The 17,131-nt window shown below is 47.3% G+C and overlaps 1 protein-coding gene across 3 annotated transcripts in view; it reads right to left on the minus strand.

Annotated features, from left to right (window-relative positions):
• OBSCN (obscurin, cytoskeletal calmodulin and titin-interacting RhoGEF) overlaps positions 1-15,360 on the minus strand; it is a 370,748-nt gene extending 355,388 nt beyond the window's left edge. For 2 of the 3 annotated variants that reach the window (XM_063924540.1, XM_063924539.1), the window contains exon 1: positions 15,033-15,356. The gene's annotated coding sequence lies outside the window, so the exon portion shown is untranslated. Of the gene's footprint in view, positions 1-15,032 lie in introns of all 3 variants that reach the window. The other variant, XM_063924541.1, reaches the window with a different exon arrangement.
• Positions 15,361-17,131: the final 1,771 nt, after the last annotated feature.

A 17,131-nucleotide genomic window follows, 5' to 3' on the forward strand; every position in this document is an offset into this window, starting at 1 on the left:
GTGATGTGTCAGTGAGGACAGGGCTGCATGTGACAGGAGCAGTGACATGATGTGAGGAGGGGAATGGAGGCAGCAGGAATCCACAGACTGAGAGTTATATAGTGGGAGGAGCAGGGTCCCCAGTAGCACAGAGTATATCAGGAGATGAGTGATGTTAGTGAGGACAGGGCTGCATGTGACAGGGGCAGTGACATGATGTGAGGAGGGGAATGGAGGCAGCAGGAAGCCACAGACTGAGAGTTATATAGTGGGAGGAGCAGGGTCCCCCAGCAGCACAGAGTATATCAAGAGATGATGGATGTGTCAGTGATGGCAGGACTGTGTAGGATAGAAGCAGTGGCATAATATGATATAAATTAATTGGTACTATAATAGAATGTATCCTTTTCCTAACTGTCGGTTAGGATAATCTGCCTCTTCCCTGATATCCGTCCTCATCCTCTCACCCCAGGCACCTTGTGCCCTGACAATAATTGCCTTGATACCCCATACATACTGTGGGATCATGTCACTTTCCCTGGGACCTTCTCCTCTCTTATCCACAGAATAATATGGGGTTTGACGCTTTTAACATGTTTATTTCATTAGCAAAAACAGGATTTTTTTCTTCTATAAAGCACAAGTCTCAATGTGAAACAGAGCAAGTTGCACGTATATAAGTGACCTCATAGCCAGGTAGGTTTTTCCATTACGGACATATATACCGTATGTCCTGTCACAGAGCACTTTCTCACTGAGTCATGTGACACAAGTGACATCACTAACCACCAAATATAACTGATGACAAATACATGTATATAGTAAACAAAATGTAATTTGACTTGTGTATAGTAACAATATATTGTCCCTGAGTTTATATACATAGTACTTAGGTGTAATATCTGCAGCATGCCGGGACTGTGGGATTTCCCAGCGGCCTCTGGAGAGCCGTCACATGCCAGAGAACAAGACAGAGCTCAGAACTGGTGTTAGGTGTCACTGATCCACTGTAAACTCTATAAAAAGCTGATTATTTTCCACAGTGACACAAACACACAGTCCGCTATTATAACCCTTTTCCACGCTGTGTAAACGCTCCGCCACCTTTTATCCACGCTCATTTTCCAGATGCAATAACCTAATGATTCCACTCAACCAGTACAATTGGAATATCAGTCTGGAGCAGAACACGATCACAGGCCCTGATTAATAGAAATATGGCAGCCCTATTTTCTGCATTTGAGAGATTATCAGCTGTCTGCCGTCGAGTTTGTGGGTACTATTTCGGGATGGACATCAGTGGTCGATGTTTGTCAACCATCAATGTTTTTCTTGTGATGGTAGTGTTTTTACCATTCGATGGCGGCCTTCCGATGTTTGCCGCTATCAAAAGGTAATGATCCAATGGTGTTTCGATAGTTGCTTTTTAAGAAAAAAATAAATATGCCAAGAGCTGCGCCATCCCTGGCTGCAGCTCTCTGCCTCAGGCGTCTTGATCATTGAAGGTGGTCTCTGCCTCCAACAATCAGGATACTGTGTGTGTAAATGTAGCAACACGTTAAGTTCCTGACTTCTCCAAGCCCCGCCCCCAGTAATATCCATTATCCCACCCCGTCCCGTACTATGCCATCCGCGCTACAGTGGCATTGTGCATGCGCAAATCATTTCACTATGTTTTACATATAATTCGCCCCCGCTCCCCCACCTCTCTTACCAGTCATCAGCAGCTTCGTTCTCCAGGCTGTTGGCAGGGAAGTGGTGGGCAGGGCTGCCATGAGAAATTATGGGGCCCGGGACTGACAAAATAGACAGATCCCCCCCCTGTCGCACTGCTCCACCCCTATGTGATGTCATACATTCTGACGTTACATATAGGTGGAGTAATGCGGACCTACAGGAACAGTTTACAGAGAGCTGATGCGCAGATAAGGCTGCTGCTGGTATTGGCGGCAGGAGCCAGAGGTGGGCCCCCCTCTCTGTAAGTGCCCGGGAAATCAGTCCCCGTAGTCCCCCCCTGGTGGCTGCTCTGGTGGTGGGTACAGGGAGGCTGCTATGATGAAGCAGCAGCAGTCTCTTCTGTCTGTGCGTGGGCGAGGGGGAAGGGGGGTCATCACACTGATTGTGCCTCCCCCTGGATTTGCCCCTGGCTGAGAGGCACGATAGTGTCCCCACCCCCACATCTGCGCTCAGCATGGCCTTGCCTCCTGCAACTAGACCACGCCCCCCCAAAAGTACCTGGGCCATCTGTGGTCTGTGCATGTTCCGCAGTGGTTTTGAGGACGAAGAGAGAATTTATTCGCAATATGTTTTACAGTCAGGGAGCATTTGAGGGTGGTAATGGGGGAGCGGTGGCAAAATCCCAGGCGTGCCGCAACTGTTTTCGGTGGTATGTCTCAGCCTGTGACTGAGATTACTTTTTGCAGCCAGGCTGCACAACCGAGGGATACGTAGAACTTAGGGGGTAATTCCAAGTTGATCGCAGCAGCAAATTTTTTAGCAGTTGGGCAAAACCATGTGCACTGCAGGGGAGGCAGATATAACATTTGCAGAGAGAGTTAGATTTGGGTGGGTTATTTTGTTTCTGTGCAGGGTAAATACTGGCTGCTTTATATTTACACTGCAATTTAGATTGCAGATTGAACACACCCCACCCAAATCTAACTCTCTGTGCACATGTTACATCTGCCCCCCCTGCAGTGCACATGGTTTTGCCCAATTGCTAAAAAATGTCCTGCTGCAATCAACTTGGAATTACCCCCTTAATACGCAGAACTTAATACGTGCCTTGGCCCTCATTCCGAGTTGTTCGCTCGCAAGCTGCTTTTAGCAGATTTACTCACGCTAAGCCGCCGCCTACTGGGAGTGAATCTTAGCTTCTTAAAATTGCGAACGACGTATTCGCAATATTGCGATTACACCTCTCTTAGCAGTTTCTGAGTAGCTCCAGACTTACTCGGCATCTGCGATCAGTTCAGTGCTTGTCGTTCCTGGTTTGACGTCACAAACACACCCAGCGTTCGCCCAGACACTCCTCCGTTTCTCCAGCCACTCCCGCGTTTTTCCCAGAAACGGTAGCATTTTTCCGCACACACCCATAAAACGGCCAGTTTCCGCCCAGAAACACCCACTTCCTGTCAATCACACTACGATCACCAGAACGAAGAAAAAACCTTGTAATGCCGTGAGTAAAATACCTAACTGCATAGCAAATTTACTTGGCGCAGTCGCACTGCGGACATTGCGCATGCGCACTAAGCGGAAAATCGCTGCGATGCGAAAAAAAATACTGAGCGAACAACTCGGAATGACCCCCCTTGTTACAATTCCCAGGGTACAAATTTTGCAGCTACTAATGCATTTTCGTACATATCTAAATCAGGCCCACAGTCACTTAATACTACAGCCGAAAGTGGCTCAGCGCTAGGGGTATGCCTAGTAATTCTGCACCAATAATTGCATTCTCTCCCATTATGCAAACTAGCATAAACATCTGTATATATCTGGGTGCGCTTTAAAAGAAAAACATTGCAATTGCACTGTACAGCGTTACACAGCACTGTACTACATTACACATCAGTGTACTGCGTTACATAGCACCACTGCGTTACACAGCACTGTACTGCATTACACAGCACTGTACTGCGTTACGTAGCACCACTGCGTTACACAGCACTGTACTGCGTTACACAGCACTGTACTGCGTTACACAGCACTGTACTGCGTTACACAGCACTGTACTGCGTTACGTAGCACTACTGCGTTACACAGCACTGTACTGCGTTACATAGCACCGCTGCCTTACACAGCACTGTACTGCCTTACATAGCACCGTTGCGTTACACAGCACCATACTGCATTACACAGCACCGTACTGCATTACATAGCACTGTACTGCGTTACATAGCACCACTTCAGTAGACAGCTCACAGCACTGTACTGCGTTACAGTGCACCCCTTCAGTAGACAGCTCACAGCACTGTACTGCGTTACAGTGCACCACTGCGTTACACAGCGCTGTACTGCGTTACACAGCACCACTTCAGTAGACAGCTCACAGCACTGTACTGCGTTACAGTGCACAACTGTGTTACACAGCACTGTACTGCGTTACATAGCACCACTTCAGTAGACATCTCACAGCACTGTACTGCATTACACAGCACTGTACTGCGTTACGTAGCACCACTGCGTTACACAGCACTGTACTGCATTACACAGCACTGTACTGCGTTACACAGCACTGTACTGCGTTACACAGCACTGTACTACGTTACGTAGCACTACTGCGTTACACAGCACTGTACTGCGTTACATAGCACCGCTGCCTTACACAGCACTGTACTGCCTTACATAGCACCGTTGCGTTACACAGCACCATACTGCATTACACAGCACCGTACTGCATTATATAGCACTGTACTGCGTTACATAGCACCACTTCAGTAGACAGCTCACAGCACTGCACTGCGTTACAGTGCACCCCTTCAGTAGACAGCTCACAGCACTGTACTGCGTTACAGTGCACCACTGCGTTACACAGCGCTGTACTGCGTTACACAGCACCACTTCAGTAGACAGCTCACAGCACTGTACTGCGTTACAGTGCACAACTGCGTTACAGTGCACAACTCTCCCATTATGCAAACTAGCATAAACATCTGTATATATCTGGGTGCGCTTTAAAAGAAAAACATTGCAATTGCACTGTACAGCGTTACACAGCACTGTACTACATTACACATCAGTGTACTGCGTTACATAGCACCACTGCGTTACACAGCACTGTACTGCATTACACAGCACTGTACTGCGTTACGTAGCACCACTGCGTTACACAGCACTGTACTGCGTTACACAGCACTGTACTGCGTTACGTAGCACTACTGTGTTACACAGCACTGTACTGCGTTACATAGCACCGCTGCCTTACACAGCACTGTACTGCCTTACATAGCACCGTTGCGTTACACAGCACCATACTGCATTACACAGCACCGTACTGCATTACATAGCACTGTACTGCGTTACATAGCACCACTTCAGTAGACAGCTCACAGCACTGTACTGCGTTACAGTGCACCCCTTCAGTAGACAGCTCACAGCACTGTACTGCGTTACAGTGCACCACTGCGTTACACAGCGCTGTACTGCGTTACACAGCACCACTTCAGTAGACAGCTCACAGCACTGTACTGCATTACACAGCACTGTACTGCGTTACGTAGCACCACTGCGTTACACAGCACTGTACTGCATTACACAGCACTGTACTGCGTTACACAGCACTGTACTGCGTTACACAGCACTGTACTACGTTACGTAGCACTACTGCGTTACACAGCACTGTACTGCGTTACATAGCACCGCTGCCTTACACAGCACTGTACTGCCTTACATAGCACCGTTGCGTTACACAGCACCATACTGCATTACACAGCACCGTACTGCATTACATAGCACTGTACTGCGTTACATAGCACCACTTCAGTAGACAGCTCACAGCACTGCACTGCGTTACAGTGCACCCCTTCAGTAGACAGCTCACAGCACTGTACTGCGTTACAGTGCACCACTGCGTTACACAGCGCTGTACTGCGTTACACAGCACCACTTCAGTAGACAGCTCACAGCACTGTACTGCGTTACAGTGCACAACTGTGTTACACAGCACTGTACTGCGTTACATAGCACCACTTCGGTAGACATCTCACAGCACTGTACTGCGTTACATAGCACCACTGCGTTACACAGCACTGTACTGCGTTACACAGCACTGTACTGCGTTACGTAGCACTACTTCAGTAGACAGCTCATAGCACTGTACTGCATTACACAGCACTGTACTGCGTTACATAGCACCGCTGCGTTATGCAGCACTGTATTGTGTTACATAGCACCGCTGCCTTACACAGCACTGTACTGCCTTACATAGCACCGTTGCGTTACACAGCACCGTACTGCATTACACAGCACCACTGCGTTACACAGCACTGTACAGAGAAATTTGAACCGTCCAATCAGTTTGATTTCAGGTGGTCATTCCGAGTTGTTCGCTCGCTAGCAGTTTTTAGCAGCCGTGCAAACGCTATGCCGCCTCCCACTGGGAGTGTATTTTAGCTCAGCAGAAGTGCGAACGTAAGGATCGCAGAGCGGCGGCAAAGTTTTTTTGTGCAGTTTTAGAGTAGCTCAAAACCTACTCAGCACTTGTGATGACTTCAGGATGACGTCACAAACACGCCCTGCGTTCGCCCAGCCACGCCTGCGTTTTTCCTGGCACGTCTGCGTTTTTTCGAACACTCCCTGAAAATGGTTAGTTGACATCCAGAAATGCCCACTTCATGTCAATCACTCTGTGGCCAGCAGTGCGACTGAAAAGCTTCGCTAGACCCTGTGTGAAACTACATCGCCCGTTGTTAAAGTACGACGCGCATGCGCATTGCGCCGCATACGCATGCGCAGAAGTGCCATTTTTTTTGCCTCATCGCTGCACAGCGACCGAAAGCAGCCAGCGATCAACTCAGAATGACCCCCTGAGAGTGTGGGAGAACCTGGAGGAAACTTGCAAACACAGGGATAACTTCAGCCTAAAGCTGACACTGTTTATTTCTCATACGTCCTAGAGTATGCTGGGGACACCATAATAACCATGGGGTATAGACGGGATCCGCAGGAGACATGGGCACTTTAAGACTTTGAAAGGGGTGTGAACTGGCTCCTCCCTCCATGCCCCTCCTCCAGACCCCAGTTTAGAATTGTGCCCAGTGAGACTGGATGCACACTGAGGAGCTCTACTGAGTTTCTCGGATAATACTTTATGTTAGGTTTATTATTTTCAGGGTGACCTGCTGGCAACAGGCTCCCTGCTTCGTGGGAGTGAGGGGAGAGAAGCAGACCTACTTCTGTGAGTTAAAGGCTCTGCTTCTTAGGCTACTGGACATCATTAGCTCCTGAGGGTTTGGAACACTAGGTACGCCTAGGGGATCATTCCCAGACAGGTGAGTAGAAGAAGATAGAAGACTTCAGTGACAGCTTCTGAGGTACCGCACAGCGGTCGCGCTGCACGCCATGCTCCCACACACAGCGGCACTACAGGGTGCAGGGCGCGGGGGGGGGGGGGGGGGGGCGCCCTGGGCAGCATAAAAATCCTCAGTTGAGACTGGCAAAGTGCGATTGGAGTGCCTAGGCACAAAATCCTTACCCCCGCCAGCATAATTATTTTGAAAAATAGCGGGGCTGAAGCGCATCATGAAGGGGGTGGGGCTTAGCCCTCACAGCTCTCATCAGCGCCATTTTCTCTTCACAGAGCTGCAGAGACGCTGGTCCTCCTCACCACTGCTGTACAAGTTACATAGTGCTACACTGGGGGGGGGGGGGGGGGGGGGGCACAGTTAATTTGGTGCTAAAATAAGTTATTATAAAAGCGCTGCAGGGTCTGAGGCATTATATATTAAGGTTTTCAGAACCGGGATAAGCGCTGGCTTGTGAGCTGGCAAACTCCCTCTGTGTTTCTCTGACAGGCTTTACTGTGGGTCTGTCCCCTATTTGCCCAGTGTGTCTGTGGGTGTCGGTACAGGTGTGTCAGCATGTCTGAGGCAGAGTGCTCTTCCCAGGAGGAGACTGTGTTAGGGGCAGAAACGGCTGTGGGAGTGCACCTGTCGGCACCGCCGACTCCTGATTGGGTAAATGTGTTGAAATCTTTGAATGCTAATGTGGCTGTTATTAATAAGAGATTAGATAAATCTGAGTGTCAGAACCAGGCATGGAAGAAATCTGTGGAGGATGTGTTATCACAGGTCCAGACCCCCTCGGGGTCACATAAACGTTTGTTTGCTCAGTTGGCAGACACAGATACCGACACGGACACTGACTCCAGTGTCGACTATAGTGATACCAGATTAGACTCAAAATTGGCAAAGAGCATTCAGTACATGATTGTGGCAATAAAAGACGTGTTACATATCACCGAGGACCCTGCTGTTCCTGATACTAGGGTCTGTATGTATAAGGGAAAGAAACCTGAGGTAACATTTACTCCCTCTCATGAACTGAATGCCCTTTTTGAAAAAATGTGGGAAAATCCTGACAAAAAGTTTCTGATTCCCAAAAGGATTCAGATGGCGTATCCATTCCCCTCTGGGGATAAAGGAAAGTGGAAGTCACCTCCCATTGTGGACAAGGCTCTATCACGGTTGTCTAAAAAGGTGCCTTTTCCGTCTCCTGACACGGCAGCCCTTAAGGATCCTGCGGATCGTAGACAGGAAAATACGTTAAAATCCATTTACGTCACCACAGGTACACTACTCAGACCAACTATTGCATCTGCGTGGGTGAGTAGTGCTATCGAAAAGTGGGCAGATAACTTGTCATCTGATATAGATACCCTAGATAGGGATAGCGTTCTCTTGACACTAGGTCATATCAGGGACGCTGCAGCCTACCTAAAGGAAGCGGAGAGATATTGGCCTCTTCAAGGGCAAATTCCATGGCAGTCTCAGCTAGGAGAGCATTGTGGATTCATCAATGGAATGCTGATGCTGACTCTAAGAAAGCTATGGAGTCTCTACCGTATAAAGGTGGTGTATTGTTTGGTGAAGGTCTCGCTGATTTGGTATCTACGGCTACCGCGGGTAAGTCGTCATTTTTGGCTTATGTCCCTCCACAACAAAAGAAAGCTCACCACTTGCAGATGCAGTCCTTTCGGACAAATAAATACAAAAAAGGCCAAGCTTATTCCTTCCTTGCTAATAGAGGAAGAGGAAAAAGATCTCCGGCCGTGGCAGATTCCCAGGAGCAAAAGTCCTCCCCGGCTTCTGCCAAATCCACCGCATGATGCTAGGGCTCTTCTGCGGGAGTCCGCACCGGTGGGGGCATGTCTCAAGCTCTTCAGTCAATTCTGGGCTCGTTCGGCCCTAGACCCATGGATTCTAGAAAGAGTGTCCCAGGGGTACAAACTGGAGTTTCAAGATGTTACCCCTCAACGTTTTTTCAAATCAGCCTTACCAGCTTCTCTTCCGAACAGGGAGGTAGTATGCGATGCAATACAAAAGTTGTAATTGTCAGGGTTCCCCCGTTACAACAGGGAGAAGGCTTTTATTCAAGCCTGTTTGTGGTCCTGAAACCGGACGGCTTGGTCAGACCAATTCTGAACCTAAAGTCCCTCAATCTTTACCTAAGAAAATTCAAATTCAAGATGGAATCTCTCCGGTCAGTGATCTCCAGTCTGGAGGAGGGGGATTTCATGGTGTCGGTCGACATAAAGGATGCCTGCTTACACGTCCCCATATATCCTCTGCATCAGGCTTACCTAAGGTTTGCTATTCAGGATTGTCATTACCAATTTCAGACGTTGCCGTTTGGTCTGTCCACGGCTCCAAGGATTTTCACCAAGGTTATGGCGGAGTCACAATTATCCCTTACCTGGACGATCTCCTGATAAAGGCGAGATCCAAAGAAAAGCTGGAGCAGGACATTGCGCTCTCCCTGACAGTTCTGCAACAACATGGTTGGCTCCTAAACTTGCCAAAGTTGAATCCGACGAAGCGGCTGTTGTTTTTGAGAATGATTCTGGACACGGAATTACAGAGAGTTTTTCTTCCAGAAATTCAGAGTTTGGTCAAACAAATTCTGAAACCAGCGAGAGTATCAATTCATCAATGCACTCGATTGCTGGGGAAGATGGTGGCGGCTTACGAGGCCATTCAGTTTGGCAGATTCCATGCCAGAGTGTTTCAGTGGGACCTATTGGACAAGTGGTCCGGATCCCATCTGCACATGCACCGGAAAATAATCCTGTCCTCCAAGACCAGAATCTCACTCCTGTGGTGGCTGCACAGCTCTCACCTCCTAGAGGGACGCAGGTTCGGGATCCAGGACTGGATCCTAGTAACCACGGATGCGAGTCTCCGAGGCTGGGGAGCAGTCACACAGGGGGAAACCTTCCAGAGAAAATGGTCAAGCCAGGAAGTTTGTCTACACATAAACGTTCTGGAGTTAAGAGCCATTTACAATGGCCTGCTTCAAGCGGAACGTCTTCTTCGCAACCTGCCCATCCTAATACAGTCGGACAATATAACAGCAGTAGCGCACATAAACCGCCAGGGCGGAACAAAGAGCAGGGCGGCAATGGCAGAGACCACAAAAGTGGTGGACAACTGGGAAGCAGACTTCCCCAGCAGACACGATCTCCATCCAGGAGAGTGGGGTCTTCCTCAACAGGTCTTTGCAGAAGTGACAAGTCTTTGGGGAATTCCTCAAATAGACATGATGGCGTCTCGCCTCAACAAGAAACGTCAGATATTGTTCCAGGTCGAGGGACCCTCAAGCAATGGCAGTGGACGCGCTGGTGACACCATGGGTGTTTCAGTCGGTGTACGTGTTCCCTCCGACTCCACTCATTCCAAAGGTGCTAAAGATCATAAGAAGATCAAAGGTTCAGGCAATCCTCATTGTTCCGGACTGGCCAAGGAGGGCTTGGTATCCAGATCTTCAAGAATTACTCATAAGAGATCCCTGGCCTCTTCCTCTACGAGAGGATCTGTTACAGCAGGGGCAGTGCGTGTATTACGACTTACCGTGGCTACGTTTGACGGCTTGGCGGTTGAACGCCAGATCCTAGCCCGAAAGGGTATTCCCAGTGAAGTTATTCCCACACTTCTTCAGGCTAGAAAAGGAGTAACGTCTAAACATTACCACCGTATTTGGAGAAAATATGTTTCTTGGTGTGAATCCAAGAAGGCTCCTACGGAAGAATTTCAGCTAGGGCGTTTTCTCCATTTCCTGCAAGCAGGTGTGGATGCGGGCCTAAAGTTAGGCTCGATTAAAGTACAAATTTCGGCCTAATCGGTTTTCTTTCAAAAACAATTGCCCACCTTTCCAGAAGTTCAGACTTTCGTGAAAGGAGTTTTACACATCCAACCTCCATTTGTGCCCCCAGTGGCACCATGGGATCTTAACGTGGTGTTGCATTTCCTTCAATCACATTGGTTTGAACCTTTACATAAGGTAGAGTTGAAATTTCTCACTTGGAAAGTGGTCATGCTATTGGCCTTAGCATCCGCAAGGCGAGTGTCTGAGTTAGCGGCTTTGTCTCACAAGAGTCCTTATTTAATCTTCCATGAGATAGAGCGGAGTTGAGGACTCGTCAACAATTTCTGCCGAAGGTGGTTTCATCATTCCACATGAACCAGCCTATTGTGGTACCGGTGGCTAATGACGCCTTCGCGGAGTCAAAATCTCTTGATGTTGTCAGGGCCTTAAAGATTTATGTCGCCAGAACGGCTCAACTTAGGAAAACGGAAGCTCTGTTTGTCCTGTATGCTGCCAACAAGATTGGGACGCCTGCTTCCAAGCAGACAATTGCGCGGTGGATCTGTAATACGATTCAGCATGTTCATTCTACGGCTGGATTGCCATTACCAAAATCAGTGAAGGCCCACTCTACCAGAAAGGTGGGCTCATCCTGGGCGGCTGCCCGGGGAGTCTCGGCGTTACAACTCTGCCGAGCAGTCACTTGGTTGGGTTCAAACACCTTTGCGTCTGCCCGGGGAGTCTCGGCATTACAACTCTGCCGAGCAGTTACTTGGTTGGGTTCAAACACCTTTGCGAAGTTCTACAAGTTTGATCCCCTGGCTGATGAGGACCTCATGTTTGGTCAATCGGTGCTGCAGAGTCATCCGCACTCTCCAACCCGTTCTAGAGCTTCGGTATAAACCCCATGGTTATTATGGTGTCCCCAGCATCCTCTAGGAGGTACGAGAAAATAGGATTTTAATACCTACCGGTAAATCCTTTTCTCTTAGTCCGTAGAGGATGCTGGGCGCCCGTCCCAGTGCGTACTGTATCTGCAGTTATTAGTTATGTTTACACATGGGTTGTGTTATGTTATAGTAGTCAGCCTGTTGCTGACGGTGTTCATGCCGTTGACTGGAGTTCTGTTAAATGCCATGTTGTACGGCGTGTTTGAGGTGTGAGCTGGTATGTGTCTCACCTTAGTTAACAATAAATCCTTTTCCTTTAAAAGTCCGTCTCCGTGGGCACAGTTCCTATAACTGGAGTCTGGAGGAGGGGCATAGAGGGAGGAGCCAGTTCACACCCCTTTCAAAGTCTTAAAGTGCCCATGTCTCCTGCGGATCCCGCCTATACCCCATGGTTATTATGGTATCCCCAGCATCCTCTACGGACTAAGAGAAAAGGATTTACCGGTAGGTATTAAAATCCTATTTAATACTTGGCCCAAAAATAACATAGGCTATAGGCTACAATGCATTACCTAATACAGTTAAGCTCTGGCCTTTGGATATTTGGCTTTTTTCACAGGTCACATTAAATAAATTCCCCTTCTACTAAAATATCAGGAAACTGACATTACTGGGGGATTTATTGCTAAAACAGTTTTATTAAATAAGCCCCTATTAGTGCAACCTCTGCTCGGTTCACAAGAGCCGCGGACCCTCTGGTTCCTTTTGCGCACCAGATACAGTAAAGTAACTATAGGCCGCAATCGCCCCTCTGCTGACGTTATCTGAGACCCTCTGCAGCCTTATAATATGAGACCATGGAAAACAAGGGAACATCTCGGAAAACCCAGTTTTAGACTTTAACCCTCTGTGTGCCCAGGAGGCGGATGTTATTTTCACAAGTGCATTGTATGAGCCCCACAGAGCTAGACATTGTCCGAATGGGTCACATTCCCTCCATACCACAGCGGGGCTCCTCCCAGACTGCGAGCCGGCCGCTGTGACCCTCCTGCAGCTAATGCCCATGTTTATCAGCCCCTGTAAGCAGATAGCTCGGGCAGTGACGGATTTATCAGTTGTCACCAGGCTGCACAGAGCACACGTCGCCCTGAGCCGTGCGGCCCAAAATAGCCCCAGCTGTCCGTCTCCATCTCCCGGCATCGCCATTTGTAGAAGTGCAGCCTGAAGGCCTCAGAGATTGGCACTGAGAACAGCCACCTAGAGCCTCCAACCTATGGCAGACCATGGGCCACATAGAGAGCAATAACAAAATGCAGTTATAAAGCACACGGGCCCAGATTTATCAAGAATTGGAGAGAGATAAAGTGTATGGAGATAAAGTACCAGCCAATCAGCCCATAACTGTCATTTTTTTCAAACCCAGCCTGTGACATGGCAGTTAGGATGCTGATTGGTTGGTACTTTATCTCTCTCTAAGTTTTGATAAATCTCCCACGCGGTTACATATGTCTCCAGAGATGGCGCTATGTTTTTTGGAGAAAAGTATTTTTACTATTTGTAGGAGAGAGATATCTGTAGCCTCAGATGTCCAGCGGTCATACGATCACATCATGAAGCCATAGGGGGTCATTCCGAGTTGATCGTTAGCTGCCGTTGTTCGCAGCGCAGCAATCAGGCTAAAAATCGGCATTTCTGCGCATGTGTATGGGCCGCAATGCGCACACGCGACGTACGGGTACAAAGTCCTCTGTGGTTTTGCACAGGTTCTAGTGAAGCTTTCAGTCGCACGGCACAACGCAAGGAGATTGACAGGAAGGGGGCGTTTCTGGGTGTCAACAGACCGTTTTCTGGGAGTATTTGGAAAAACGCAGGCGTGCCGGAGAAAACGCAGGGGTGGCTGGGCATTCGCTGGGCGGGTGTGTGACGTCAAAAGCCAACCCTCCAACGTTAGAATCAATGCACACGAAGAGTAAGTACACGGCTGGTCTTGTTTTGCACAAAATGTTTTTGCAGGCGCTCTGCTGCACAGGCGTTCGCACTTCTGCAAAGCGAAAATACACTCCCCGTGGGCGGCAACAATGCGTTTGAACGGCTGCTAAAAAGTGCTAGCGAGTGATCAACTCGGAATGACCCTCATAGAGCAGTAGCCAATAACCATACACACACAGATTGCGGCCAGTGCTACACGGAATTTTTGGTCATTTGGCGACTGCAGGAATTTGGTCAGAAAATAAATTGTCCGATATTTTTTTGTGCTATTTTTGGGCAGTTGAGAAGACAGAAATCCAGTTCCCGCGTTTTCCACCTTACTCGCGTCTTCAATTCATATATTTTCTGTTCTGAGATGTTTGTGAGAAATGTTTTTGTATTTCTTACTAACTATTTCCTACATGAACCATCAAACAAGTCGCACATTACACACCCGGATTATTCTGTACTACTCGGAACTCTATAAAGTATCCGGGTGCGGTATGGAAGATCGACAGTGTCTAGGTCGACCACTATTGGTCGACAGTAACTAGGTCGACAGGGATTCTAGGTCAATAGGATTTCTAAGTCGACATATTCTATGTCGACAGGTCAAAAGGTCGACATGATTTATTTTATTTTTTTACAAATTGTGTCGTTTTCTCCGTACAGTGACCGTGAACCCCAATTAGTGCACCGTGTCCCCTCGCTTCGCTCGCCATGCTTCAGGCAAGGTGACAGGTCACCGTTCCAATCGTAGTCCACGTGGATTGTTAAGTATGAAAAAGTTTTTTTTAAAAAGAAAAAAATTGTGAAAAACTCATGTCGACCTTTTGACCTGTCGACCTAGAACATGTCGCCCTAGAGACCCTGTCGACCTAGTTACTGTCGACAAATAGTGGTCGCCTAGAGACCGGATACCAAAGTCTCCTCCAACAATCACAGATTTAGCAAATGTTCTCTAAAATTAAAACTGCAATAAATAAAATCCGGTTGTAGCAATAATACTGGAACGCAGCAATATCAGTCATCAGACGCTATCGGTGGATTGTTTTGGCCGCAACGTTTGTTTATCCAAACAAAAATAAAGTTTCAAAAGCTGCGGGAATGAAAGCGTTATATACAGATATACAGTATAACATGTGCGTGTATTATACAGTTACTGGCAGCGGATTCCCACTGGTGCCACTTCCACATGATAAGTAATATCTGTGGACCCACTGAGTATCCAACACATCGCAACGGCAAAGTGCTACAGAATATGCTGACGCTGCAGAAATAAATGATGATGATAATAATAATAATAATAATAATAAAATAATTGGAAAAAAAAACAAAAAAACAAAAGCAAGAAAGGTAAAAAACAATAAAAAAATAAATTGACGGTACCTCTCCTCCGCTCCAGGAAACTTTTCAACCCCGTCTCCAGACTTTTCCCAGAGCTGTAGAGACCCCCTCACCTCTCATGGGGACCCCTGAGATTCTTGATACTTCCCTTGGAATGAGTGGTAGGTCTTTGATTTTTGTACGTTCCTTCTAGAATTTATATCCAGTTTGGGGAGAAAGTTTTTGTTTTGTTTTTTTCCCTAAAGTTCAGGCTGATCCCCCCTCCCAAAATATGTGCTTCTCCTCTCCGGCAGCACCAGGGAGAAAGAAAAGTCAGATGAAGGGTAGAGGAGAGAGCCCCGGCTGATGAGTGGACGGGTGGGAGGGTGTCTGGTGTCCCTCCGCTTTGCTCTGTTCCAGATCCAAAATAGACCTGGTGTCACTTACTGTGGAGATGGCATTTCATGTGATAAAGGCTCGGGGAGAGAAGACGACATGTAGATATAGAAAGGATAGAGGAGTCAGGGGTGGGGGACAAGTCGGCCAGGGGGTACATCTTCCTGTATTTATTTGGAGTGAGGGTCGGCACAAGGAGTGACAGATGGGCCACACGTCTCAGCCCCTGGTCTTGGCTGTTATGCATCAAAGTGTAATCAATACAACAAACAGCCCAATTATAAAACAATTAATACTGAATTACATGATCATCTGACCAAGGCCACAGTATTTATTTACTGTACTCTGTATGTTTCATTGCTTTATCCTGCCATGGTATCTGTTGTCTAATGTTTGGCTCCCTTCTTTTAAATATACTATTTTATGCCTGTATGTCTATGTGTTATATATATATATATATATATATTGTTCATGTATGCAAGTTTTTCTGAGTGTTGTATTCTACTATGCATCATACCGGTACAGACCCTCCGACATGACCCTTATGCCAGGTACACAATGATCCACTCCTGGATTTCCCACCTACTGACCCTCCAACATGACCCCCTCCTTGAGGTACACAATGACCCACTCCTGGACATCCCTCTTACACACCCTCCAACATGACCGCTTCCACCAAGTACACAATGATCCACTCCTGGACTTCTCACTTACAGACCCTCCAACATGACCCCTTCCACCAAGTACACAATGATCCACTCCTGGACTTCCCACTTACAGACCCTCCAACATGACCCCTTCCACCAAGTACACAATGATCCACTCCTGGATTTCCCACTTACAGACCCTCCAACATGAGCCTGGTGATCCATGCACACACATTCATTTGGAATCTGAGCATATGATATATGTGGGCCCAGTATAACTCTCAGTGAATGTATTGGTCACCAGTGAGAGCGTTTTTCTCATTTTTATAGGACATTTGTGGATTCCATTTTTAAGTAAAATTGGGATGTTTAAAGGAGCACACATCCCTGCTAATGAGTGAAGCATCACAGTGTGAAAGCCCTCAGCGGAGGAATTGATGGTCTCAATCATCTTTTAAGTAAAATCGTCATAACACCCCTGAAGAAGTCCTCGTGACGAAACGCGTAGGGTTCACCAATCTGCAATACTGTGTCTCTGTATTCATATTGTCTCACCAAGAGCTCACACTTTTTTTGTTAAGGTGAGGGTGGGCCATATTAACATCTACTGTACATTGACATGCATGTTATAATTTTGGTGTAAGACACCTGAAATACATTGTATGAATAAACCAATGTCTGATTATTATCTTTTTGGGTGATATTTTTGGTGAGAGGGTCCATTTCAGGTGCCCTGATTCCATTCAATCATCAAAGATCCTTGGTACTTTCAATTGATCCACATCTTCAGCTCTGAAGTGAATTCAGTATTGTATATAATAGCGCACTTGGATATAATTTGTTTATACATATATATATATATATATATATATATATAGATAGATAGATATCTATTTTGTTTATGTATGCAAGTTTTTCTGGGTGTTGTATTTTACTATGCATCATACTGGTACAGACCCCCCAACACGACCCTTCTGCCAGCTACACAATGATCCACTCCTGGATTTCCCACTTACAGACACTCCAGCATGACCCATTCCACCAAGTACACAATGATCCACTCCTGGACTTCCCACTAAGACCATCATCATGATCAATCCCACCAGGTACACAATGATC

Source organism: Pseudophryne corroboree, chromosome 5, assembly GCF_028390025.1.
Source record: "Pseudophryne corroboree isolate aPseCor3 chromosome 5, aPseCor3.hap2, whole genome shotgun sequence".
NCBI lineage: Eukaryota > Metazoa > Chordata > Amphibia > Anura > Myobatrachidae > Pseudophryne > Pseudophryne corroboree.